The 26,147-nt window shown below is 35.2% G+C and overlaps 1 long non-coding RNA gene and 1 other non-coding gene across 2 annotated transcripts in view; one reads left to right on the top strand and one right to left on the bottom strand.

Annotated features, from left to right (window-relative positions):
• The window catches only part of LOC113927428, a 60,904-nt gene extending 46,655 nt beyond the window's left edge, over positions 1-14,249 (bottom strand). Inside the window, exon 1 of the long non-coding RNA XR_003521632.2 lies at positions 14,185-14,249. This is a non-coding gene — a long non-coding RNA (uncharacterized LOC113927428). The remainder of the gene's footprint in view (positions 1-14,184) is intronic.
• A 6,407-nt stretch (positions 14,250-20,656) lies between these two features.
• LOC113928128 lies at positions 20,657-20,766 on the top strand. The gene has a single exon (XR_003521810.1). It is a non-coding gene; the product is annotated as a U6 spliceosomal RNA (small nuclear RNA).
• The last annotated feature ends 5,381 nt before the right edge of the window (positions 20,767-26,147 follow it).

Raw genomic sequence — 26,147 nt, forward strand, 5'->3', positions numbered from 1 at the left:
CTTCTGTTTGTGGCTTTCAAGTACCTATACTCTCGTTCTAGCCCAAACATAGCCTTTTTATCAATCTCTTTAATTTTTAACTAAATCTTTCTTACATGTTTTTACAGTGTCTATCATCTCTTTTTCCCATATTATGCCACAAATGAGCCAATTCTCACATTCTCTCTCTCTCTCTTTGGAGAAGTCTGTCTGTTTTTGATTTCAGAGCTCATGGGTATCTGGCAATCTTAGTTCTCTGATGGATTCAAGAAAAATATGATTTTGTAAGTCATTGTTACAAGCTTGTTCTCATTGCTATGATAAAAAACAGTATTCTTTCTAGCTTTCTACAGCTGAAGAAAAAGCAGTTCTCTTCATTATTAGAAGATTTTTTTTCTGGTTATAGATATCTAGGTTAAATTTTTTTCTTTTTGTTTCATTTATTTAATGAAGTTCCTCCATTATCTTTTGGTCTCCATGTTTTCTCATAAGAAATCTGCTGATATTTTTATCTGTATTCTTCTGAACATAATGTGTTCCTTATCTCTGGATGTTCTTAACATTTCATTTTAATCACTGATTTTTAGTAATTTGATTATGATGTGTCTTGATGTGTTTTTCTTATATTTATGCTCATAGAAGCTCATTAAGGTTTCTGAATCAGTGGGTATAATATTGTCACCAAATTTGGAGAAATTGTGCCTATTATTTTCTAAAATTTTTTTTTCTGTTTTGCCCTCCCCTTCTGGTATTCCAATAACACATACATTATTAGACTATTAACTCATTAATCTTATGTTTATTTTTAAAAATTATTTGTCATGGGGCACCTGGGTGTCTCAGTAAGTTAAGCATCTGACTCTTGATTTCAGCTCAGGTCATGATCTCAGGGTCATGAGATCAAGCCCCACGTTGGTCCCTGCACTGGGCGTGGGGCCTGCTTAAGATGCTCTCTCTCTCCCTCTGCCCCCTCCACTCTCTCTCTCTCTCTAAAAAAATAAATAAATAAAATTATCCCTCTTTATTTAATTCTGGATAGTTGCTATTGCTGCATCATCAAGTTCACTAATCTTTTTTCTACAGTGTATAATATGCTATTAATCTCATTCAGTTACTTTTCATTTCAGATCATGTCTGTTTCATCTAAAAACTTAACTTGTTTTTTAATACCTTCCGTTTCTTTCATTCTCATGTTCGTGTTTTCCTCTATGTTCTTGAACATGAAATATTTATAATAACTATTTTAACATCCTTGTTAGTCAATTCTATTATCTCATCTCTGGGTCTGTATCTATTGATTGATTTTTTTCCCCTGTTTATAAGTTGCATTTTTCTGCTTTTTCACATGCTTGGAAATATTTGATTGAATACTAACATTATTAATTTTTACATTGTTAGACACTGGGTGTTGTATTCATTTAAGTATTGTTGGCTTGGAATCAGTTTGATTGTTTTGTGGTTAGCTTTTAAACTTTCTGAAGCAGTCTAGAATAACCTTTAGTGTAAGCTAATGTGTCCCCATTACTGAGGCACCATCCTTCTGAGGATTTATTCAATGTCCAGGTATTAGGAGGTTATTCCACTCTGGTTAGTTAGAATATAAACTATTACTTTCATATGTGAGCTCAAGGATTCTTTACCCTATTCCTTCCTGATAAAAGGAATTCTTTCCTTCCTTACATTGACAGATCAGAACTCAGTCTCAAGACTTTTAGGGAACACTCAGAAGGTTTCTGGAGCAAGCACTCTACCCTCGCTGAAGCTCTCACCTCTTCACAAATTCTAGCTACCTTCATCTCTCTAAACTCTAAACTCTGTCTCTTCAACTGAGCAAGACTTTGTTCTGGGTTATCTGTCACTTTGCTATGGCCTGGAAATTTTTTTCCAGGGAGTAAGCTAGGGCAATCAAAGGGCTCACTTTATTAGTTACCCTTTTCTCAAGGACCAATGTCCTGCACTGCCTATTGTTTAAGTGTCTAAAAATTGTTTTGTCTGTTTTCTAATTGTTTAAAGCAGAAGGATAAATATACCCTTTTTTTACTTTATTATACCTGTCATATAGCCAACTTAAAATTTTTAATGTATATATAGAACTTGGTAAAATTTGTGTTAAGTAATTCTGATGGGCAAATGTAGTATTAATTGGAAGAGAGTGAGATTAGGGACCAAAGTCAGGTTAAGATACTAATAGTCCCAGCAACATACAGCGAGAGCATGAATTCTTGGCATGATATATTATATCCAAGAAGTGATAGATATAATAAATATTTAGAGCACTAGGATCTAGTGACTTTGAATCTGGGAAAGTCAAATGAGGTAATGAACACAAAATCATTTCCAAACATCCATTTGAACATTTATTAAATAACTACTGTGTGCCCAGTACTATAGTAGGTTAACAAACTACATATATAAATAAGACATAGTACCTGGGCTAAGAGAGTTAGCAGACTTATAATTTTAAAACAATGCAGAGACTGACATGATAGAAGGCAAACAAGGTACTATATTGCATAAATAATGGAACAGTAACAGTTGAGGGGAGTCAAAGAAGCCCTTAAAGAAGAAGTCATATTTGAGATAGCTCTTGAAAGCTAAGTGGGAGCTCTTCAGACAGGTAAGGAGGAAAAGGACATTACAGGCAAAGAATAATAAAAGTATAGTGATTTCAAATAACATAGTTTCACTGTGAATTAGGTATAGAATATGTTGGATACTCAAGGTATATAAATATCAAAATGTAATGTTATAAAGGCAAGATATTATTATTGCATCTCTAAGGATTGTTTCTCTCTCTATATATACACACATCACGTGAAATGTGTAAATAAATTTTGGTGATGCCATGGTGCTCAAAGTAGAGTCTGCATCTTTACTTACATAGAACAGAAGAAATCAATATTTATGCCTACTTTCAGTCCAGGATACAGCAAATGCAATTACTTAAATGTCTGCATTCATGTACCAAGATAATGTTCAAACAATCCATGTACTTGAAAAGAAATAGCAATAAATATTTTAAATGGCTCCATGAAATAAGGAAAAGTTTATATAGCATTCTTTTTTTTTAAGTTCCCTTTATGTTGGTGAATTCATTGGCAATCATTGCTACCCATCAAAATAGTGTTCTTTTTCTTATTTGTCTCCCTATTTCAAAGAAACATATAGAGCTCCTTCTTGATATTTCAGTTTTAAACATTCTGATGACCTGTTTTTCATTTGGAATTCCCATCTTCAAGTGTATCTGTTGTTCTCTTCTCAGGACTCTCTACTTAATCCTCTCCAGAAAATAAACCTCCAGTCTGTGTAGTAGGGGGTTAGTCACTGTGTAGTAGGGGGTTAGTCACTTGCAATGCAGAGTGGTGGAGGTGTCTGGGGGTTAGCTGCTTCTTAAATAGATTTTCAGCCAAGTCTGTTATTGCCTGACATTTACCTTCTCTACCAGAGGTGCCAGACACCAATTCGTGAGCCTTTGGGGTGGGGGTGGGGACGGGATTCTGCGTTGTAAATCAGGCTGCTTCTTGGCTTTTCCCCATGGTAGCTTCAGCTTTCCTGAGTCAAAGTTAGTTGCCATTCATCTTTCTTCTTTCCAGCTTCCTATATTCTGATGCTATTGTTTTACTCTTGTTCTCTTTGTCCTTGTGGGTTTATACTTTATTTTTAAAAATCCATTTACTATCACTATAGCGGTCTTCAGGAGGGACCTGAAAAATGCATGTGTGCAATACTTCCTCTTTAACTGGAAGTCCTTTAGTTCATTCTTTTTTAATATCTATGTCTTTGTATTTTATAATGTACATAATATATTTGTACAATAATACATATAATTTATAAATAAATAAATACCCTCTTTCACATTGCTCAACTTAAATCATTTTTTCTTCTTCTTACAGATAATGCTATATGATTCTAAAGGTTTGGAGATGACTAGTTTCCTGGCCTCTAAATGATGGAGTCCTTCAGGACTCAGAGCTTGGCATTTTTTTCTTTTTGTGTTTGTACTCCCCCAGGTGATCTCACCTACTCCTAGTGTTAATGACTCCACAAGGTATACATTTAGCCCAGATGTCACATTCTGCATTCTGTTCCAGATATCCAGATTCCCACTTGATATCTTCACCTGGATATCTATTAGGTACCTCAGAATTAACATCCAAATCAGAATTCTTGATTGCCACAACCCTCACCCCTTCCATAAGCTGCATCTTGTCCAGGCTACCCCAGTTATTCAGTCAAAAATTTTTACTGAATATCTGTATGATTTCAAAGCCTGTTATTCAACAATGAACCAAACAGAAAAGACCTGTCATTCTTGGGGGCGGGGGAGGGGGAGAAAACAAAAAATTTTAAAGTAAATAGATATTTCATGTTTATATGTATCTACATTTATCTAGGTTGAGTGCTATTAGGAAAAATAAGAGGAATGGATGGGGGTGGGGGTAGTGTGTTTTGTGTTATCTCTCCTTTCCAGCTTTCAAAATTTTGTCATTAGTGTCTCCTCAAATTTTGTCATTAGTGTCTCCTCTTTTGTTGTGTTTGTCTTTGTGAGTCCATGGGCTTAAAATACATTCATTAACTGCCACATAGTGGAGTTTGAGGAGAGTGCTGAAGGAAATACATGTGTTCAATCTTCCATCTTCACCTAGAAGTTGAAGGGTGTTAAGGGAATATCTTTATGAGAAGATGATATTCAAGCAAAAACCCGAAAGAAGTGAGGAAGTAAGCCATGTAGATATCTAAAAGAAGAGCAGTCCAGATGGAGGGAGCTGCAAGCGAGAAAGGTCCTAAAGTAGGAGTGTGCTTAATGTGTTCAAGGAACACCAAGGAGTCGTGTTGCTGAAGTGGAGTTGAGAGGTGGGATAGAAAGGGAAGATGGTGAGGAAACAAGATTATCGGGGTGGCAGGGGACAAGATCATTTATTAGAGGAATCAAAATCAAGGATTTTGATTTTTATTCACAATGAAATGGAAAGGCCTTGGAACATTTTAAGCAGACATTATTAAAATTACGTTTTATTTTTTTAAAGATTTTATTTATTTATTTGAGAGAGAGAGAATGAGAGATAGAGAGCACGAGAAGGAAGAGGGTCAGAGGGAGAAACAGACTCCCCGCTAAGTGGGGAGCCCGATGTGGGACTCGATCCTGGGACTTCAGGATCATGACCTGAGCCAAAGGCAGTCGCTTAACCAACTGAGCCACCCAGGTGCCCTAAAATTACGTTTTAAATAAACCACTCTGGCTGCTGCATAATATCTTGTAGGCAGATGAAGGCAGAAGCAGAAACACCAGTTAGGATTGTATAGGCAAGAGATGAGATGACCTGAGCTACAGTGGTAGCAATAGAAGTGGTGAGAAGTGGTAGGATTCTGGATATGATTTCAAGTTAGAGCTAGCAGAATCTTACTGATGGATTGTACAACAGAAGTGTCAGGCATATTCCAAGGGTTTTGACTTAAACAGAATTATGATGTTACTGAAATGATGATGGTTGTAGGTGGAACAGTTATGGGAGGAGTGTAGGGAGATAGGAGCTCAGTTGGATATTAAATAGAGATAACTGTTACACAACTAAATGGTGATGTCAAATGATTGCTGGATATATGAGTCTGGGGTTTCAGGGAGCAGTCAAGTGGAAGATACTAGTTGGGGTTTATCAGTGTTGTATGATAGTATTGAAAGCCACCAGACTTGATTAGATCAACAAGTGAGTGAGGGTAGAAAGAAGAGTTCCAATGAGGGAAATCTGGAAGGTTCCAACATTTACTGATTGAGAAGATGATGAAGAACCTGCTGAGAAGACTGAGGAAAGAATGACCAGTGAAAAAGGAAAACCAAGAGAGGATGGTGCTTGGAGGAAAAATAAAAGAAGTGTCTCACTCTTAAATGTGGCTGAGAAGGTGAGTAAGATAAAGTCTGAGAAACATCATTACATTAACGAAGTGAAGGTCACTGATGACTTTAACAAGATTATTTTAGTGGAATGGAGGGAGTGAAAGCTTATTTAGAGTGCTGCAAATGCTGACTGATGACTCAGGAAAGATAGGAATTATCTGTTGGAGCAATGCTCATGATTAGGCAAGAAAGACAGGATGCAGAGTTTAGATGGAGGTGGTGATCTTAGGTAGGAGACCAGACAGTTCGTCCATTACAATGAGAGGTAAGGCAGAAGCCTCAGTTTGCAGTGGACTGGCAGATGTGACCATAAGTGTGGAAGTTCAATTTTTATTGAAATTGAAAGGTCAGCTGAGAAAATGGAGAACAGAGAAGTATTGGAGGTCAAAAGAGAGAAAAGATTATGTATAATAGTTATCTAGGATAGTAGGAAGGTGAATTAGCTACGAAATTATAGTAAGATTGCATAGTAAAAGAAAGGTCCACATAAATTATGAGGTCGTGAAGAGAGATCAGTTAGCTTGAGCATGTGATTTTTCTCTCTCCATGTTTCATTGCTCAGATGCACAGGAAGAATCATTGGAGATTTAGATTTGACCAGGTTTGAGGTTTTACAAGGCAGGTGTGATGGAGAGGTGCAAGGGAGCTGAAGGTGTGTCATTGTGGTGAGCCATCTCAGCAAATGTACTCTGAATCACTTGGTTGCTCTACTTGAAGATGTAAGAATCCATTTTGATTCCTCCCCTTTTCATTCCCCACAAACATTCCATCAACAGACCCTACTGTTATTTCCAACATATCCTGGAATCTATCACCTTTTCTCAATTTCCATGGCCACTGCCTTGGCCTAGCCACTTGAGTCCTCTACATGCCAGTGTCTTGCCTGTCTAACTAGTCTCCTTCCCTCAACTCTTACTACCAACTTACAACCAAGCAACCCATCCTCAGCACAACAGCCAGAGTCAGCTTCCTTCACTCCAGCCTTTAGTGGCTTCCCACTGGACTTCTGTTTTAATTCAAATGATTGCCACGAAGATCCTCGTTCCTCTGCCCACTTGTCCAACCTCCTCTAGCACTGCTTTCTCTGATGACTGTTCCACCTCAGCCACACTGGCCTCATCTTTGGTTCTCAAACATGCAAACTCTTTTTGTCTCAGACTGATGAAATTCTTTCTCCTACCTGAAATGCTCTTCCTCTGGCTCTCTAATTGGTCACTTCTACTTATTTTTCAGGTATTAGATCAAATTATAACTTCCTCAAAGAAAACTTCCCTGAGCTTAGTATTTAAACTCTTACCCAGGGTGCCTGAGTGGTGCAGTGGGTTAAGCATCCAACTCTTGATGTGGGCTCAGGTCTTGATCTCAGGGTTGTGAGATCCAGGACCTCCTCAGGCTCCATGCACAATATGGAGTCTGCTTGAGATTCTCTCTCCCTCTGCCCCTCCTACTCATGCTCACTCTCTCTAAAATAAATAAATTAATTTTTTAAAAAATAATAAAGTACTCTTACCCATGTACTCTGCATCACATCACTTCTTTTGTTTTATTTTTTAAGGTTTATTTATTTATTTGAGAGAAAGAGTATGTGTATGAGTGAGGGGAGGGGCAGAGGGAGAGGGAAAGAATCTCAAGCAGACTCCACATTGAGTGGGCAGCCCTATGCAGGGCTTGATCTCATGACCCCGAGATCATTACCTGAGCTGAAACCAAGAGTTGGCGTTTAACCCACTGAGCCACCCAGACACTTCATTTGTTTTAAGATTGATACAATCTGAAGTTATCTTTTTATATCTGTTCACCTGTATACCCCAACTAGAATGAGGGCAAGGACTTTTGTCTTTTTCATTCTCCTCTCTAGTTTTAGAGCAGTGGATCTCAAACTTATTTGTCTCAGGAAATTTATACTCTTAGAAATCATTCAGGACCCCAAAGAACTTTTGCATTTGTGAGTTATATCTATTATTAATCTACTATTAGAAATTAAAACTGAGAAATTTAAAAAATATTTAAGTATTATTTTATTTTAAAACAACAATAATGAATCTTACATGTTAACACAAATTACATTTTATGAAAAGTAATTCTTTTTTCTAAAACAAAAAATAGTGAAAAGAATGGTATTATTCTTTATTTTTGCAAATATATTTAATGTCTGGTCTAATAAAAGACTTCTGGATTCTCATATCTGTTCCTGCATTCCATCTGTTGTGATACATTGTGTTGATTAAAATCTGTCTGCATAATGACATATAGTTGGAAAGGGAAGAATATTTCATAGGCTTTCAGACATTTGTGTATATTTTCTTTGATACTAAGCTTAAACTCAACAAGTGGTAGTTCCTTAAAGACTGATTGCAACATGGAATCTGAAACCATATCAATTAACTTTTTCAATGTGCATTAAAATTGATCGGTCTATTTTAAAATTTGAATGAATTGTCTGCCTGTGCACGGTTTTGTAACTTTATGCATTGGTCATTTAATCATTTATGCAGATTCTTCAAGTGTTGACTCATTTATTATATAATATTTAAAAATCACACTTGTTCTAATCTCATCAGAAAAGTCTTTAAGTATTGGGAAGCCATCAAGCTCATAGTGGCAGATAAAAATTCTCCAAAATTCTAATTTTCATTTGGAAGCTTTCATTTTTTTTATCAACATCAACTATTGTTTCTTTTGAAATGAAATACTCACTTTTTCATTTTTGAGGACATATTTGCCAAATATCCAAGTCTGATAATCACAGTTCATCAGCCAGTTGTATACATCCTTTCAATATATAATGATATTCCATGAAAAAATTGATACAGTTCTTTTGGCAAAAGTGCTTTTCTTCAAGATGACCATGGTACTTCAGTATACATACTTAACATTTTATCACGAAATATTCAAAAGTCATTTCCAAGGATTAGATTTAATAAAATTAATAATTTTATTGCCTCAGCAAGGAGATTCTTAATAAATAAAACGTGTTTTTTTGTTTGTGGTTTCATTATAAATGCATGTCAGTGAAGAACACAATGACTGTTGGTAGAGATTGGTGCCACTGTCTGGATTCACGCTAAGACACCGGAAGTTTCACCCTCTAGAATTGCTTTTGCACCATCAGTGCAAATGTCAACAGAGCTGAAAAAGCAGATAACATCTTAAAATTGTTGTGAATATAATTTTTATCTTACAGACCTCCTGAAAGGGTCTCAGGATCACAGGGATCCACAGATCATCCTAGAATATAGGATATAGCCTGCCACATGGTAGGAAGTTAGTAAAAATTTTGTAATATAAATGAGGGACTGGATTACTCTACTCCTTGAGTCTACTGTTATTGATTCAACAACTTTTTATTCTAAAAATGAGTCTTTATTCTAAAAATAATAATAAGGATTTACCATTTTGAGGCATTTCACAAGAGAAAAAATAAGGGATCATTTAATGAAAAGTACAATCAATATCTATCTTTAGAGCTATGTAGACATTTAACTTTATGCACAGATGAAGTTAAACAGATCTTGTCTTAAGGAGTTTATAAACACTACAGACATGAAGGACATAAATAGGGCTGATATGGAACATGTACATTAAGTTAGTTAATAATGCCAAATTTGTGGAGGGATAATTACATTTTAGATGAGATATCATTAATGTATTAGTTCTTTAGGGAGAAACTTCTAAATTCTACTAAATGACATTAAAGAAGATCTAAATAAATGGATATCTAGCCTATGTATATTTGTGGAGTGACTTAACAGTATAATAGTGTCAACTATCCTTGAATTACTCTGCAATCTCAAACCAAATGTCAGTTGTACTAGACAAATAGATGAATGCAATAGACATAAGTAATAGATAAAGGATTAATAGCTATGCTATAGAGGGAACTCCTGGAAGCATCTAGACTGAAAAATCCTGGAAAGATGGAAAAATCTGTGAATAAATAACAAGTATATTATCTCAGTAAGTAAAGAAGAAAATCAACAGTGAGATACTACATTATGATCATCAGATAGGGAAACATTGCCCAGTCCTATAATGCTGAGTGTTGCTGGGGAAACAACTCCTCCACACTTGGTCACTGCCATTTTGGAGAACAATCTGGCAAAGTAATTGCATATGCACCAATTGTGTTTGATTATCCAGTCATACGTCTAAAGAAAAAGGGAGAGAGAGAGAAACCTTACAATAAGAAGCATGTAAGAGAATATGTTTTCCACAACGCTGTGGAAGCAGGGAATTGGAAACAACCTCGTTGACCACCACTAGAGGAAGGAGAAGGCTGTGGATGAACGCTACCGAATATGACACAGCAGTTAAAAACAACATCACTCTTAAAAACATAATGTTTTGTGAAAATGGAAGAAAATGAGCGAGATCTATTTGCATGAATTTTAAAATACACACACACACACACACACACACACACACACACACACACACACACTACTTCTTTCCAAAGATACGTTTAAACTTAAGAATATCCACTACAGGGGTGCCTGGGTGGCTCAGTCGTTAAGCGTCTTTCTTCGACTCAGGTCATGATGGGATCGAGCCCCCACCTGCAGAGCAGGAAGCCTGCTTCTCCCCTTCCCACTCCCCCTGCTCGTGTTCCCTCTCTCACTGTGTCTCTCTCCGTCAAATAAATAAATAAAATCTTAAAAAAAAAAAAAGAATATCCACTATACACATAAGAGCAGTTACCTATTGGGAGGGGAGGATGGGAGTGAGGAATGCGATAATGGGAGGAAATCCATTTAAAATGCTCTTTTGCAGGGGCACCTTGGTGACTCGGTTAAGCGCCTGCCTTCAGCTCAGGTCATGATCCCAGGGTTCTGGGATCCAGCCCCATGTCGGGCTCTCTGCTCAGCCGGGAGCCTGCTTCTGCCTGCCACTCTGCCTGCTTGTGCATGACTGCTCTCTCTCTTTCTGTCAAATAAATAAAATCTTTTTAAAAAATTGCTTTTTTGCCTTGCTCAGATTAATGATAATACTGTGCCATGAACCAAGAAGTTAGATTAACTCAACCTCTGCATGTATAACACCTTCCTCTAAAACAAACAACCAAACAAACAAACTACATATATTAGGAGAGTAACAGATTCATGTAGTCTGCATATTTGGACAAGAATAATTAGAAAAATTTGCTATCTACCTATGCTATAATTATTCAAGGGGATTAGCCAGAGAACTACAGAATTCTTGAGAGCTGAAAGAAGACCTCAATAGTTGAGCTTTTCTGGTTCCCTGATTGCAAGTATATCTGTTCCCTGACCATACCAGAATGATTTGTGTCTAGTTTTCTTCGGAAAAATCACCGACAAAGAAGACTCCACATCTTTTTATAGCCTGTTTTAATATTTAACAAACAATCCTATCAGTAAATTCTTTCTTATGTCTGCACTGTATTTTTCAGAGTTCTTTTCAAGTCATTTATGACAGAAGATGGATAAAAGTCGGTCTACATTTTTCTTATAATGCCTCATGTATGAGGAGGCAGTTATTGTCTCCAGATTAATTAATTCCAACTCCTTCTACCTGTTCTCATGGGTCTTATTTATTCACCACTTTAATCATATTATTAAACTACTCTGAACTTCCCCACTTCACAGCATCCTCAAGGTGAGGAGACATAAACTGGATGCAGTACTAACTCCACAATGGCCCAATGGGTGCCTAATTGAGAGAGAAGTTATTTTCAACTATTGCTACCATGAGTCCTTAAGGATAATAACTAGTGGCTGGGAAATCTCATCAACCATTTTCTTTATGCATTTCAATTATAACAATCCCATATATGTATAACTGTTATTTTTAAAAAGCACTGTCTTACTTGATCTTCCAACAACTCAACAATGACAGAAAGGATCTCATTCTCATTGCATAGATGAGTCACATAAAGTGCAAAGAGGATAAAGTAACTTGCTTGAAGTCACTGAGCTAATAGGTGTCAGGGGTAGGACTTCTGATTCTAAGTAGAAAGCACGTTTGCTTTCAAACATGTGAAGAGCTTGAGTAGGAGACGGTCTACAATAAGAGAATGTACTTCATACCCTAGCTCTGTCACTAGCAGCCAGGTAACCGAGCAGGGATAATAATAGGGTTGATGTGGGGGTGCCTGGGTGGCTCAGTCATTAGGCGTCTGCCTTCAGCTCAGGTCATGATCCCAGGGTCCTGGGATGGAGCCCTGCATTGGGCTCCTTGTAGAGCGGGGAGCCTGCTTCTCCCTCTCCCTCTGCTGCTCCCCCTGCTTGTGCTCTCCCTCTCTGACAAAAAATAAAATCTTTAAATAATAATAATAAGGTTGATGTGAACATTATGGTGAAGGTGTAATGAGCTCTATAAACTTTGCTTTTCGTGTTTTCTTTGGTCTGATGACTTGAATACATCTGACTTTAAAAAGTGATTCTAAAATAATTTTCCTCTGCTTCTCTGCTCCCACATCACCAGTGTATTCTTCTTGCAAATGTTTCTTTTTGTTGTTATTATTAGTTGCCTCTTTCACCAGGAGCAACATTCCCTTGTACCTCTTGTTTTTAAGATATTTACTAATAATTTTAGGAAATTAGGAAACACATTTGTTCTGACACTTTTGTTCTTACTTAGATTTATAAGTCAGTCTCAAAATATTAACAGACTCTGAACAAAAAAAATGAGAAGCACTAGATATTTGTGCTCCCATACGTGTGTGGTTTCTGAAGCAGAAGATGGGACAAATGATCACAGAAATTGGGGAAGAAATATTTTAATATCAATCTAACTTTTGCAAGTCTAATGACTTTTTAAACCTTTAAAAGTTAGTATTGGTGAGCAAAATTTCAGAATGTGTCAACGATTCACTAATGCAGTACTTTATTTCATTGAACCTAATTATAACACTTGCACACCAAATTTTCCCACCTCAAGTGTCACAAAGTCTTCACAAATTATAAATAATGTGTAGACTTTATTTTTTGCTCTGTAGGGGACATCTGGAAGTGTCTGATTCACAGTTCTCTTCTAGAAAATGCCACCTTTTCATCTACATAATTAAGTTGGTGCAGGGCCTCTGCCCATGTTTCCAGAGTTTCCTTAGACTCAGTGATTCCTGGCTTATTATTTGGTTGTTCAGTAATCAACTTCCTAGATTACATGAACCAATTTAATTCTCCTTTTGCCTTAATATGGTAAAATTGATATCTCTTTCACCATCCAAACATAATCTGCTACAACTACAGTTTACATGGTTAAGATGGTGTCTCTCAGATGGGCTGCTGGCAGCTGAGTAGGCCAAGTAGGAAAGTGTAGAGTAGGAGTAAGGGGCCTCCTGAAAGTGACATTAAGCTAGCAACAAAGATAAAATCATGGGAAGCATGCAAGAACTTTACCTAGTGAGTATCAGAGAATCCATTGTCAAGATGTCAGCAACATAGTATTGAAAGAACAAACAAGGGAACTGTTTGATAACTATCTCTGCTTTTATAGATACTATGAGATGTTATTATACAGTTGCCATTGATTATGTTCCAATTATTGCTCACTTTAGTTTTGCTTCAAGTCTTTAATCCTTTCCATGTGCTGCCATAGCTGTAAAATCCAAAAGGAACATAGAAGATCTGAGAACTCAGACCGATATACAAAATGGCAAAGATAGAAGTTGAAACATACCACAGTTTCTCAATTCTAGTTTTCTATCTTCACACTTAATATGGTGATATTTTCTTAGAACCCTGTCAGCCATCAGGGAAAAAAGAAAAAATAAAAAAACACACAGTACATTGTCATTGTCTATGCATGTGCAAACCTGTATTTAGAAGGAATCTGTTCAATTTTGTTATTGCTGTTGAATTTTTTTATTTGCTGTTGAATTTTAAGCTAAATGGGGATCTTGTTTATGTAAAGTGAAAGCCTTTAACTAAAGTGTTGAACATCTATCTGTCAAAAGCTCCCAGCTGGCTTAAGAAAAGTAATTTTTAATTTACAAAAAAACCTATGATTTTACCCAAACAGAAAGTGCAGGTAAAACACTGATATTCCTCAGTGTGCCTAGAAATTCTATCAAGGGACGCCTGTGTGGCTTAGTCTGTTAAGCATCTGCCTTTGGATCAGGTCATGATCCCAGCACACTGGGATTTAGTCCCGCAGGGAGCCTGCCTCTCCCTCTGCCTGCCGCTCCCCCTGCTTGTGTTCTCTGTCTCTGACAAATACATAAATAAAATCTTAAAAAAAAAAAAAGAAAAGAAATTCTATCAAGCCTTAAGATGTTAAAGAGTTCAAGGTCAAGAAACTATGAAATGCAGTGGGTCACCATCATATTATTCATAATTGAAAATACCTACCATAATGCAGACTTCTTAGATGTCAGACATGCAGAAAATTTACTCTTCAATGCTGATTTGCTGCTGAAAGAAAAAAACTAATTATATGGATAAAAGATATTGGCAAGTTAAAAAATTATCTTTATTTAATATAGTTTTTCCCCTTGAAAGCTACTGTAAAATGGATGAGGTGTCTCAAAATTGCTGGCAACTTATAATTGAGGGATTCATGTATTTTTTCTGTGCTTCTAACAGATTGCTAGTTGTGACTTGAGTATCTGTTTTTCAAATACATGACTCTAAAAAAAAAATGTGGTTGAATTAAATATACCCAGGTCCAATTGAATTGCTTAGCAAAATAATTTTATTCTCTTTATCTTCTAAAACTTCCCGAAGATGATTAGTTAATACACATTGTAGATTGATGGTTCTACAAGTTTCTGCTACCATATTTTAAAATTATCTTTTTTAGAAAAAGTTATAAAAATTTTTATGAGAAGTTTCTACCAGGAAGTCTATTGAAAACAATTGGTGATCATTAAATGAGTTCCATTGCCAATTTTTAAAAACTGTCATAGAGGGGTGTCTGGTTGGCTCAGTCAGTAGAACATGTGACTCTTGATCTCAGGGTTGTGAGTTCAAGCCCCATGTTGGACATAGAGATTGCTTAAAAAAAAAAAACTGTCATAGAGATTGGAAATTAATTTTGATTAAAACAAGAACAAATCTCCAACTTTAAAATATTTGAATATCCTGGCTCTGAAAAAATTGAAAACTGTATGCTTTGAAGCTAGTGATATTGAGATGACAGGATAGTTAATAAGGCAAACAGTAAATATAGCCAGCCATTACTGGTCCTTTCATACCCTTGTTTTCCTTCCAGTATCAGTTAGCCCAACTGGCAATATTTAGGTCATCTTTAGCTCAGAGTTGCAACAGTATTGGGACATTTTATTTTATAATCTTATTTAATTGAATTCCATAGCCTATCTAGAATTTGTGTTCTATATCAAGAATGCATAGCTTTCTTAGATCTTTCATATTGTTGTTTTATGAATAATTGTGTCATGATAAAGTCAGTATGACCTTCTGTAAATCAAATTTTCATTATGTAAAGATGTTAAATTTTTTAAAAGTAATCGAATAACTTTGCTTACCGAGACCTTTAGTAAAAAGCAGTGTGGAGTAGTGTAGCTTGATACTAACAGATCAGATTCAGTTCCTTTGATCTGCCTAAGTTTCCACAGGGATGGATCTTAAAATAGTCCCCATATCATGCTAAGATATTGCAACTTGTCACTTTTGCCACCTGTGCCACCAACTGCCCACCATGTTCAAGGGAAGCCACATGCAAGCACAACCAGATTTTATCATCTTTATCGTTATTATGGTCCATAAATTCAGAGAACACATTAAAAGCATTTCCTACAACCATATAGTAATTTTGAAATTACAATTGCTGGTATTAAATTTAGCTTTTTTTTGAACCCTGACATTTTATATCAATATCGCCTAAATGACAATTTCCCTTTACAGAGAAAAAATACTTCACCCAACACAATCAATACAATGGATGAACTTAAATAATAATTTAAAGTAATAACTTCAGAAAGAACATATGTAAAGGATGAACTTTCATTTTTAAAATCATATTTATTCATTTATAAAATTATAAAATTTTATAAAACTTATAAAATTATAAAATATGTACTTCTTATCAAAACAAAAAGAGAGAGAGACTTGGTAGAAAATTTGGAATCTCTAGCTCTTTTTTATTGTATTGAATAATTAGCAAATAAGATATATCTTCAAATATTAATAATGTAGTAAAATGCTTCAGAGATGAAGGAAAGCACCTTCCTCTTGAAATGTATTTTATTTTGGTATATTATTGATCTTCTTATGAGCGAACTCCTTTTTTAATATATATTGTTTAATTATGGAGTTGAAATCAAAATAAGAAGCTGCCAAAGGCAGAATTGAGTATAAGTTGACTCTGACATGGCATGAAAAACAAAGAATATGAATGGATGGTGAAACATTTTTTTGAAGGATGACTTCATTGTTATTATTCTTTTTACCAAAGAAACATCCTTAGGCATCAAAAAATGAAGCTAAAGGGAGCTTTAGGTTAAAAGATGGTGCTTAATAAACCCATTCAAAAATAAGGCAGTGGATTTCTCTTATGAACATAAGTTGTTTTGGGGGTTCTAGTTTGTTAGGTATTACATAGAAATAATAACACTTCCCCTATATAAAACATGATAAATTGATTTATTATAGAATGATTAAAAATGACTAGCCTATATTCTGAGATCTAGTGTTGCTTAACTGGACAGAGAAAAGTAGCAAAGATATGGTTTGCTGTGAGAAAGAATAATGTGATTTTAAAAAATCATAGTCTTGATATATAATGCAATTAATCTTATCAAACTTGCTTTATGATTTAGCATATACATTAGTAAACTAATATCTCATTGTTTTCACTTGAAAAGTTAAGCACGTGGATAGGCACCTCTTTCTTTTGCTCTTAATGTCAGTTTTATAGAAATATTTTTACAGCCTTAAACAAAAGTTTCACCTGAATATGTATTTATTTATATGGTTTTAATATGACAGAAAAAAATAAAAACCAAATACAAAACTGTTACATTTTTAAGGCACCAGAAGAGCTGATTATCTTGGTGTTAAACTATCAGCTATAATTTGGGTTGTGGCAGAAGATCATTGGGCCAAAAAAGTCCACTCTGAGGCCAGAGTGATCTAAATTCTTAACTTATTCTCAGAGGATAATTGTATGGAGGTGTCATTTTGTAGTACTTTGACAGTGGGTCTGGTTGTTCTGTTGCTCCACTCTGCAATAGGACTAGATGAAGAACTCATCATTCAAAACCACTCTTTGAGTAGAAATAAAATTATGGATTCTATGTACAGAAAATATAAACACAAGCACAAACATTTTCATACAATTTTAAAATGTTCATAGATTTCAAAGCTGATGTTGTGTATCAGGTCTCAGGTTAAGAATCTATTTTGCAATGGCACATATGCCCTGAACTTGCCATGAACACAGCATTTTCCCTGCCATTGAAGTCTATATAACTTAATGTGATATTCTCACCTGCCAGTAGGTATAATGCTTGCTGGACGATAGAACAGCAATGGAGGGGAGCTTTGTCTGCCAGTAGTAACCCCAGAAGGGTACACACCAGCACACAAAAGGAATGAACAAACCCTAAATATTAGACAGTCTGTCATCACCGATAGCCCCAAAGAAGTCAAACCTAAATTTGTCTAACATTCAAATTTTAGCACTTGATTTTATGGTAGATTTGGTAGACAAATGTATGCCTTATGTAAATAATTATAGAAGAATTTATATTTTTCCTCTTTTAAGTGGTTAATAAATATGTCTTTATGACTTCCCAACTAATCATGGTAGAAAAACAAAATGGACACAAAAGAAAACAGGGCTGGTTTCCAACCTTTTTTGCAAAGAACAGTGCAGTAGCAAAGAAGAATTAGGACAGCGGTTAGATCTTTTGCTTAGGTTTTTTTCTTTTTCTTTTTCTTTTTCTTTTTTTCCCCCACAATTAGGGAATGCATTCATCCCACAAAGTCTTACTGTCAAATTGATCCCAGTAGCTTACACTGAAGACCTTTTATGAAACTGATGGGTAAAAATTATATGACTCAAGCACTGAGATGGATACAACAATCAAAAGCTTTTTTCCCTCTTGAGGAAAAGTCACATTTTTTTTAGAGTGTCAAAGTTTTTAAATATCACTAAAAAATAAGCATAATGTATGAGAGATAAGTCAGGCAAATTTGGGTGAGATAAATATCTTACAAGGGGAAGAATGTACTTCGGCTTCCAGCCAAGATGGAATAGGAGGGCCTGGATTTGAAGAGACAGAGCAAGCATCAACACCAGACACGGCAGGTATGTTGGAATCATCAGACCAGGAATTGTAAACAATGACGATTAATATGCTAAGGCCTCCAGTAGGTAAAGTACACAGAATGCAAGAACAAATAGACAATGTGAGCAGAGAGGTAGAAATTTCATTCTAAGAACCAAAAGGAAATGCTAGACATTAAAAAAAAACAAAAAAAAACAAACCACTGTAGGGGCACCTGGGTAATGGAGTTAAGCAGCCGACTCTTGGTTTCTGCTCAGGTCATGATCTCAGGGTCATGAGATCAAGCCCCACACAGGCAGGCACTCAGCAGAGTCTGCTGGACTCTCTCTCCCCTCCCCCTTCTTCTCCCCCCACTCTCTCTAAAATAAATAAGTAAATTGTTTTTCAAAAATACTTGTAACAAATAAAGGGTATCTTTGATGGACTTAATAGTACAGTGGATGTAGTTGAGAAAAGAATCTCTGAGCTTGATGATATATTCATAGAAATCTCAAAACCTGAAAAGCAAAGAGAATAAAGACTGAGGAAAAACATAATAGAATATCCAAGGACTATAGGACAACTACAAAAGGTGTGACAATGTATAATGGGAATACCAAAAGGAGAAGAAAGAGGGAATGAAACAGAAGAAATATTTGAAACAATAATGGTTGAGAATTTTTCCCAAATTAATCTCAGACAACAATCCACAAGTCCAGGAATCTTGGAGAACACCAAGAAGGATAAAATCCAAAAACCTTACACCTAAGCATATCATTGTCAAACTACAGAAAGTCAAAGATAAAGAAAAAAATCCTGCAAGAAGCCAGAGATATAAAACACATTACCTATAAGAAAAAAAGATAATAATTGTATCCAACTTCTCCTCGGAAACCATGCAAGTTAGAAGAGAGTAGAGTGAAACACTTACAGTACTAAGAGAAAAAAAAATCAACCAGGAATTCTGTATCCTGTGAAATTATCCTTCAAAAGTGAAGGAGAAATAAAGACTTCCTCAGACTAACTGATATTGAAGGAATTTGTTGTCAGTAAACTTGAGTTGCAATAAATGTTTAAAAAGAAGTTCTTTAGAGAGAAAGAAGATAATATAGGTTAGAAACAAGTCTACATAAAGAAAAGAAGAGCACTGAAGAAGGAATAAGTGAAGATAAAATAAAAACTTGTTTTTCTTATTCCTAATTGATCTAATAGGTAATGGTTTGTTCAAAATAACAATATGCATAACATATATGCATATACATGGTTACGTATGCTTATATATAAGTTAAATGTATGACAGCAATAATATAAGGGATAAGAGGGAGGAATTAAGATTATTTTGTTATTATAAGGTACTCACACTACCCATGATGTGGTATAGTGTTTTGAAAGTGGACTTGGATTAGTTGTACATGTATATTGCAAATTCTAGGCAACCACTGAGAAAAGTAAAAAAAATATATAACTGATATGCTAAGAAAGGAGAGAAAATGGTGCCATATAAAATGTTCAATTAAAATCATAAAAGGCAGAAAGAGCAGAAAAGAAAAATAGGAATAAATAACAAGGACAACAAATAGAAGATAGTAACAAATATGGTAGATATTAATCCAACTGTATCAATAATAATTTTAAATGTCAATGGTCTAAATGCACCAATTAAAAGATAGAGATTGTCAGAGTGGATCAAGAGGTAAGAGAGAACTATAAGCAGTCCACTAAACACACTATAAATATAAAGACACATATATATTAAAAGTTAATGGATGGAGAAATATATACAGTGTGAACACTAATTAAAAGAGAACAGGAATAGCTATATTAATTTCAAACAGAACAGACATCAAAGCAAAGAAAGTTATCAAAGATAAAGATGGGTCATTACATAATGACAAAGAGGTTAATTCCAAGAAGGCATAACAATCTTTAATTTGTATTCACCTAAGAACAGAGTGTCAAACTGCATGAGGCAAAATTTATAGAACTAAGAAGAGAAATACATGAATCCACTATCGTTGTTGGAGACTTCAATACCCCTCTATCAGAAATGAACATATCCAGCAGGCAGAAAATCAGAAAGACACAGGTGAACTCAACAACACCAAGAATCAACTGGATATAATTGACAGCTATAGACTATTTCATCCAACCACAACAGAATATGCATTCTTCTCAAGCTCACATGTAATATTCACCAAAATAGACCACATTCTGGGCCATAAAAACACCTTAATTTAAAACAGTAGAAATCAAACAATGGAATTAAACTAGAAATCAAGATTAGAAAGGCAGTTGGACAGTCCCAAGTATGTAGAGATTAAACAACACACTCTAAACAACAGAGGGATTAAGAAGAAATATCAAGAGAAATCTTTAAATATTTCTAATTAAATGAAAAGGAAAGCACAATTTATCAAAACTTGTGAGATGCAGTGAAAATAGTGCTTCAGTGGAAATTAATAGCATTAAATGCATATATTTTAAAAAAGATAAAAGAGTTAAAATCAGGAATCTAAACTTACACTGGGAAAACTAGAAAAAGATAAGCAAATTAAAATAAGCAGAAGAGAAGAAATAATAATTAGAGCAGAGTGCTCATTTTGGCAGCACATGTACTTAAAAAATGGGAATGATACAGAGAAGATTAGCATGGTCCTTGTGCAAGGTTGACACACGAATCTGTGAAGTGTTCCATATGTTTTCACCATATTGTACACCTGAAACTAATATAACACTGTATGTTAACTATACTGGAATCAAAATAAAAAAAAGTAATAAAAATTGTCATAAATCACACACACAAAAAAGAATTAGAGCAGAAATCAAAACAGAAGAAACCAGGAGATCAATGGAGAAAAAGCAACAAAACCAAAAGCTAGATCTTTGAAAAGATGAATGAAATAAATAAGCTTCTAGCCAGACTACCAAAGAAAACCAGAGACAGGAAACAAATTATTAATATCAGAAATGAAAGAAGGGACATCACTACAGATCCTATGGACATTAAAAGGATAATAGAGGGGGCTCCTAGATGGCTCAGTTGGTTAAATGTCCAACTCTTGATTTCAGCTCAGGTCATGATCTCAGGGTCAAGATCAAGCCCCGCATCAGGCTCTGTGCTGAGCAGGGAGTCTGCTTGAAATTCTTTCTCCCTCTCTCTCTCTGTCCCCCTCCCCTGCAGGCTCGCCCCCCAAATAGATAAATAAATCTTTTAAAAAAGGATAATATCCTTTAAAAAAGGATAAAAAAGGAATAATATGAACAACTCTATGCCCACAAATTTGACAAATAAGATGAAATGGACCAATTCTTTGAAAGACATAATTTTCCTAAACACACACAAGAAGAAATACAAAATCTGACCTATCTGTATCTATCTGGTAAAGAAATTGAATCCATAATTAAAACCTTACAAAACAGAAAATACCAGGCCCATATGGGTTCACTGGTGAACTCTACCAAATATTTAAGGAAAAAATTATAACAATTCTTTACAATCTCTTTCAGAGAATAGAAGCAGAGGGAATACCTCCTAACTCATACCTGCATACCAAAACCAGACAAAGATATTAAAGAAAATAAAACTGTAGACCAATATCGCTCATGAACATAGATGCAAAGATCTTCAATAAAATATTATTTCCTATATACTATCAACGAACAAATGGAATTTGAGATTAAAAATACAATACCATTTCCATGGTACATGAAATATGTAGGTATAAATCTAACAAAATATGTACAAAATCTGTATGAGGAAAACTACCAACTGATGAGTAAAATCAAAGAAGAACTAAAGAAATGGAGAGATATTCCATGTTCATGGACAGAAGGATTCAATATTGTCAAGATATATTTTCTTCCCAACTTGATCTATAGATGTGATGTGATTCCAATTGAAATCCCAGCAATTATTTTGTACATACTGATCCTAAAGATTATATACAGAGGTAAAATATCCAGAATAGCCAACACAATATTGAGGAGCAAGAACAAAGTTGGAGAATTGAAACTACTGACCTTTAATACTTATTAAGCCACAGTAATCAAGACAGTGTGGTATTGGTGAAAGAATAGACAATGGACCAAAATAGAAAGCCCAGATGAATCTAGACACAGACCTTACACCCTTCACAAAAATAAACTTGATATGGATCACAGACCTAAATGCAAAATGCAAAACTATAAAACTCCTAGAAGATAACATAGAAGAAATCTAGATGACCCAATATGACAATGACTTCTTTGATTCAACACCAAAGTCACAATCCATAAAAGAAATAATTGATAAGCTGGACTTCATTACAATTAAAAACTGTTCTGTGAAAAACAATGTCAAGAGAATGAAAAGACAAGCCATGGGCTGGGAGAAAATATTTAATATACATCTGATAAAAGCTTGTTACCCAAAATATACAAAGAACTCTCAAAACTTAATAAGAAAACAAACAATCCAATTTTAAAATGGATTTGGTAGACACCTACCAAAGGTGTCTACCAATGGTAGACACCTCACCAAAGAAGATGTACAGATGACAAATAGCCATATGAAAAGATGCTCAACATCAAGTTTCAAGGAAATGTGAATGAAAACAATAGTGAGATACACTCCCCATCTATTAGTACTTATGGCCAAAATTCAGAACACTGACACAGCAAATGCTGGTGAAGATGTGGGAAAACAAAAAGTCACATTCATTGCTGATGGAAATGCAAAATGGTACAGTTTGAAGGTTTCTTACAAACTAAACATACTCTTACTGTATGACCCAAAGGAGTTGAAAACATATCCACACAAAAATCTGCACACAGATGTTTATAGCAGTTTTATTCATAATTATCAAAACAACCAAGATGTCCTTCAGTAGGTGAATGGATAAATAAATGTACATCCAAATAATGGAATATTATTTGGTGTTATAAAGAAATGAACTATTGGGGCACCTGGGTGGCATAGTTGGTTAAGCATCAGACTCTTGGTTTTGGCTCAGATTGTGTTCTCAGGGTCATGAGATTGAGCCCCGCATCAGACTCCCAGCTCAGCATGGAGTCGGCTTCAGACTCTCTCTCCCCGTCCCTCTGCCCCTCCCCACTGCAGTCTCTCTTTCTCTAAAGTAAATAAATGCATCTTTAAAAAAAATCTAAAAAAGAACTCAAGCTATGAAAAGACATAGAGGAAACTTAAATGAGAATTACTAAGTGAAAGAAGCCAATCTGTAAAGGTAATGTACTATAGATTCCAACTATGTGACATTCTAGAAAGGCAAAATTATGGAGACAGTAAAAAGATCAGTGGTTGATAAGAGTTGGAGGTGGCTGGGTTAAGGATGCATGGGCAGAACACAGAGGATTTTTAGGATACTGAAAATACTTTATATACCATAATGATGGACATATGTCATACATTTGTCTGAACCTATAGGATATATGACACCGATTGAACCCAGATATAAACTATGGACTTTGGACGATTATGATGGGTCTATATAGGTTCATCAATTGTAAGAAATGTACTATTCTGGGGAGGGGGGGATGTTGATAATGAGGGAGGCTATGTAGAGGCTATATATGAAAGGCTATCTCTGTACCTTCCTCTTAATTTTGCTGTGAACCTAAAACTGCTCTTAAAAAGTCTTTTAAAAAACAAAAACTATATCCAATTATGTAAAATTCTAAGTATATCCCAACTTCTGGTGTGGTAAGTATAATGAAAAAAATGTAGATGATTGTTGAAGCAATTATTAACATTAGTTGACCATTTTTGGTGTCACATTTAACGAGCTATTAATTAAAGTGACTCATCTAACCAGCTATTAAGTGGCAGTATTATATTCCCTTTGCTTACAGGTGACAGAAATCAAATGTGATCTATATTAAGCGAACAGGAGAATTTATAATATGGATATAAGATTTTCTCATCCAACCCAAGGATGGGAACTTGGTATCACGTAGAACAAGGGATTTGGACAAAAATTGACATAGCATCATTCACATGGAGGAAAATTTAGTAAGTAGCAAGCATTATCAAACAACTGCTTAGTTCATAAAAGAGAGATGCTTTGATTATTTGGATGGACCACTCTGTTCTTGGATCACATCAAAGAGTTTTTTCTTGTCAATAATTATAACAATAATTATAGAAAAACTGACACTTTGTCATGTAATATCACATTTAATTCTTATAACAACACTGAAAGGTAGGTGCTATGACTTCCATGTTACAGATGTGGAGGATACAACTTAAAAAAATTAAATGATTTATATGTGGGTAAGAAGCTGGAGAGTAACAATGTTAAGGTGTAAATTCTTTCTGCATACAAAATCAATGTTAATTTTATTCCATATTGTCATGGAACAATAATGTAAGTAAATTTCAGTTTGGAAATTCTGAAAAAAAATAGTGATTCTCTGTATCTGTTGTCACTTATGTGCATTTTATACCTTGTTCAAGTTTGAGGGACTTGGGATTGTTAAATTAGAGAAATATACACTCAAGGTGCCTGGCTGGCTCAGTCAGGAGAGCATGCAACTCTTGATCTTGGGATCATGAGTTCAAGCCTCACGTTGGGGGTAGAGATTACTTAAAAATTAAAAACACAAACAAACTTTAAAAAAAAAGAAATATACACTTGTGGACACTGTGGATATAGGCAACGTGGAGTTAGCCAGTCTTGATATATAAATCCTCTTCTCACAAAGATTTTTAAATCTCTTTAAATACATTCTGAAAGGAGAATGTAGAATAAACTTTGCAAATGCCTGACAGGCTGGGATTTGGTTTTGTGAAAAGAGGGAGATATTAGAAAATGCCATTTTTAGTCAAGCTAGTATAGCATTGGGGCGCCTGGGTGTCTCAGTCATTAAACGTCTGCCTTTGGCTCAGGTTGTGATCCTAGGGTCCTGGGATAGAGCCCCACGTCAGGCTCCCTGCTCTGCGGGAAGCCTGCTCCTCCCTCTCCTGCTTCCCCTGCTTGTGTTCCCTTTATCGCTGTGTCTCTCTCTGTAAAATAAATAAATAAAATCTTTAAAAAAAAAAGCTAGTATAGCATATTCAGCATTCCCTTCTTGAGAGTAATGTCAAGAGACGTAGGCATACTAGGCCCTGTAATGTTACCTGCAAAAAGTTAAGAAGTCTTCTAAAATATCCCTAACTTCTTAATGGATTTGACTTTTATGTGTTAAGAACTTTTATTTTAAATCTTTTGAACCAATAATATTACTTCCTTTGTCTTCTCTTGGAAGTAGCAAATACAAGTTGGGGGTACAGTAAGATTTCATGTGTCCTAAATCTCTCCTTTCAAGCTTTAAGAAGTGCTCACAGGATACAACATCACTTACATAGGATTCTTGCCAAAAACTTTAATCTAATCATGAGGAAACAATCAGGGAAATTCAAATTGAGAAACATTCTGCAAAATAATTTGCCTGGACTCTTAAAAAACGATCAATGATGAGAAAAATGAAAAAGGCTGGCTGACTGTTCTATATTAAGGGAGAGTAGAGAATTATGCCAAATAAATGCAATGTGAGCTATCTGATTGGACTTGGATCAAAACAAGAATACAAGGAAGGAAAGAAGGAAGGAAGGAAGGAAGGAAGGAAGGAAGGAAGGAAAGAATGGCAAGCTATAAAGGACTTTATTGGGACAACTGGAGAAATTTGGATCTAGATTATATATTAGATAATAGTATTAATGTTAAATTTCCTAAGTATGATAATATATGGTGATGCTGTAGGAGATAACCTTTCCCTTGGGAGATACATTATGAAGCATTCATAATAAGAACAACAAAAAGAACAACTTGCTGGTCTCTGTAATTCTAGATTTTGATGAATCAGTTTGTGTTCATCCTACCCATTTTCATCCTGATTTTATCAGTTTTCAAAGTATTAATATTTTTTGTTCATTTTCTGGCAGACAATTTTCCATGTCTTTACATCTTTTTTTTTAATGTTTTATTTATTTATTCATGAAAGTCAGAGAGAGAGAGAGAGAGAGAGAGAGGCAGAGGCAGAGGGAGAAGCAGGCTCCCCGCCTAGCAGGGAGCCCGATGCGGGACTCGATCCCAGGACCCTGGGATC

This window comes from Zalophus californianus, chromosome 7 (assembly GCF_009762305.2).
Source record: "Zalophus californianus isolate mZalCal1 chromosome 7, mZalCal1.pri.v2, whole genome shotgun sequence".
Taxonomy (NCBI): Eukaryota; Metazoa; Chordata; class Mammalia; order Carnivora; family Otariidae; genus Zalophus; species Zalophus californianus.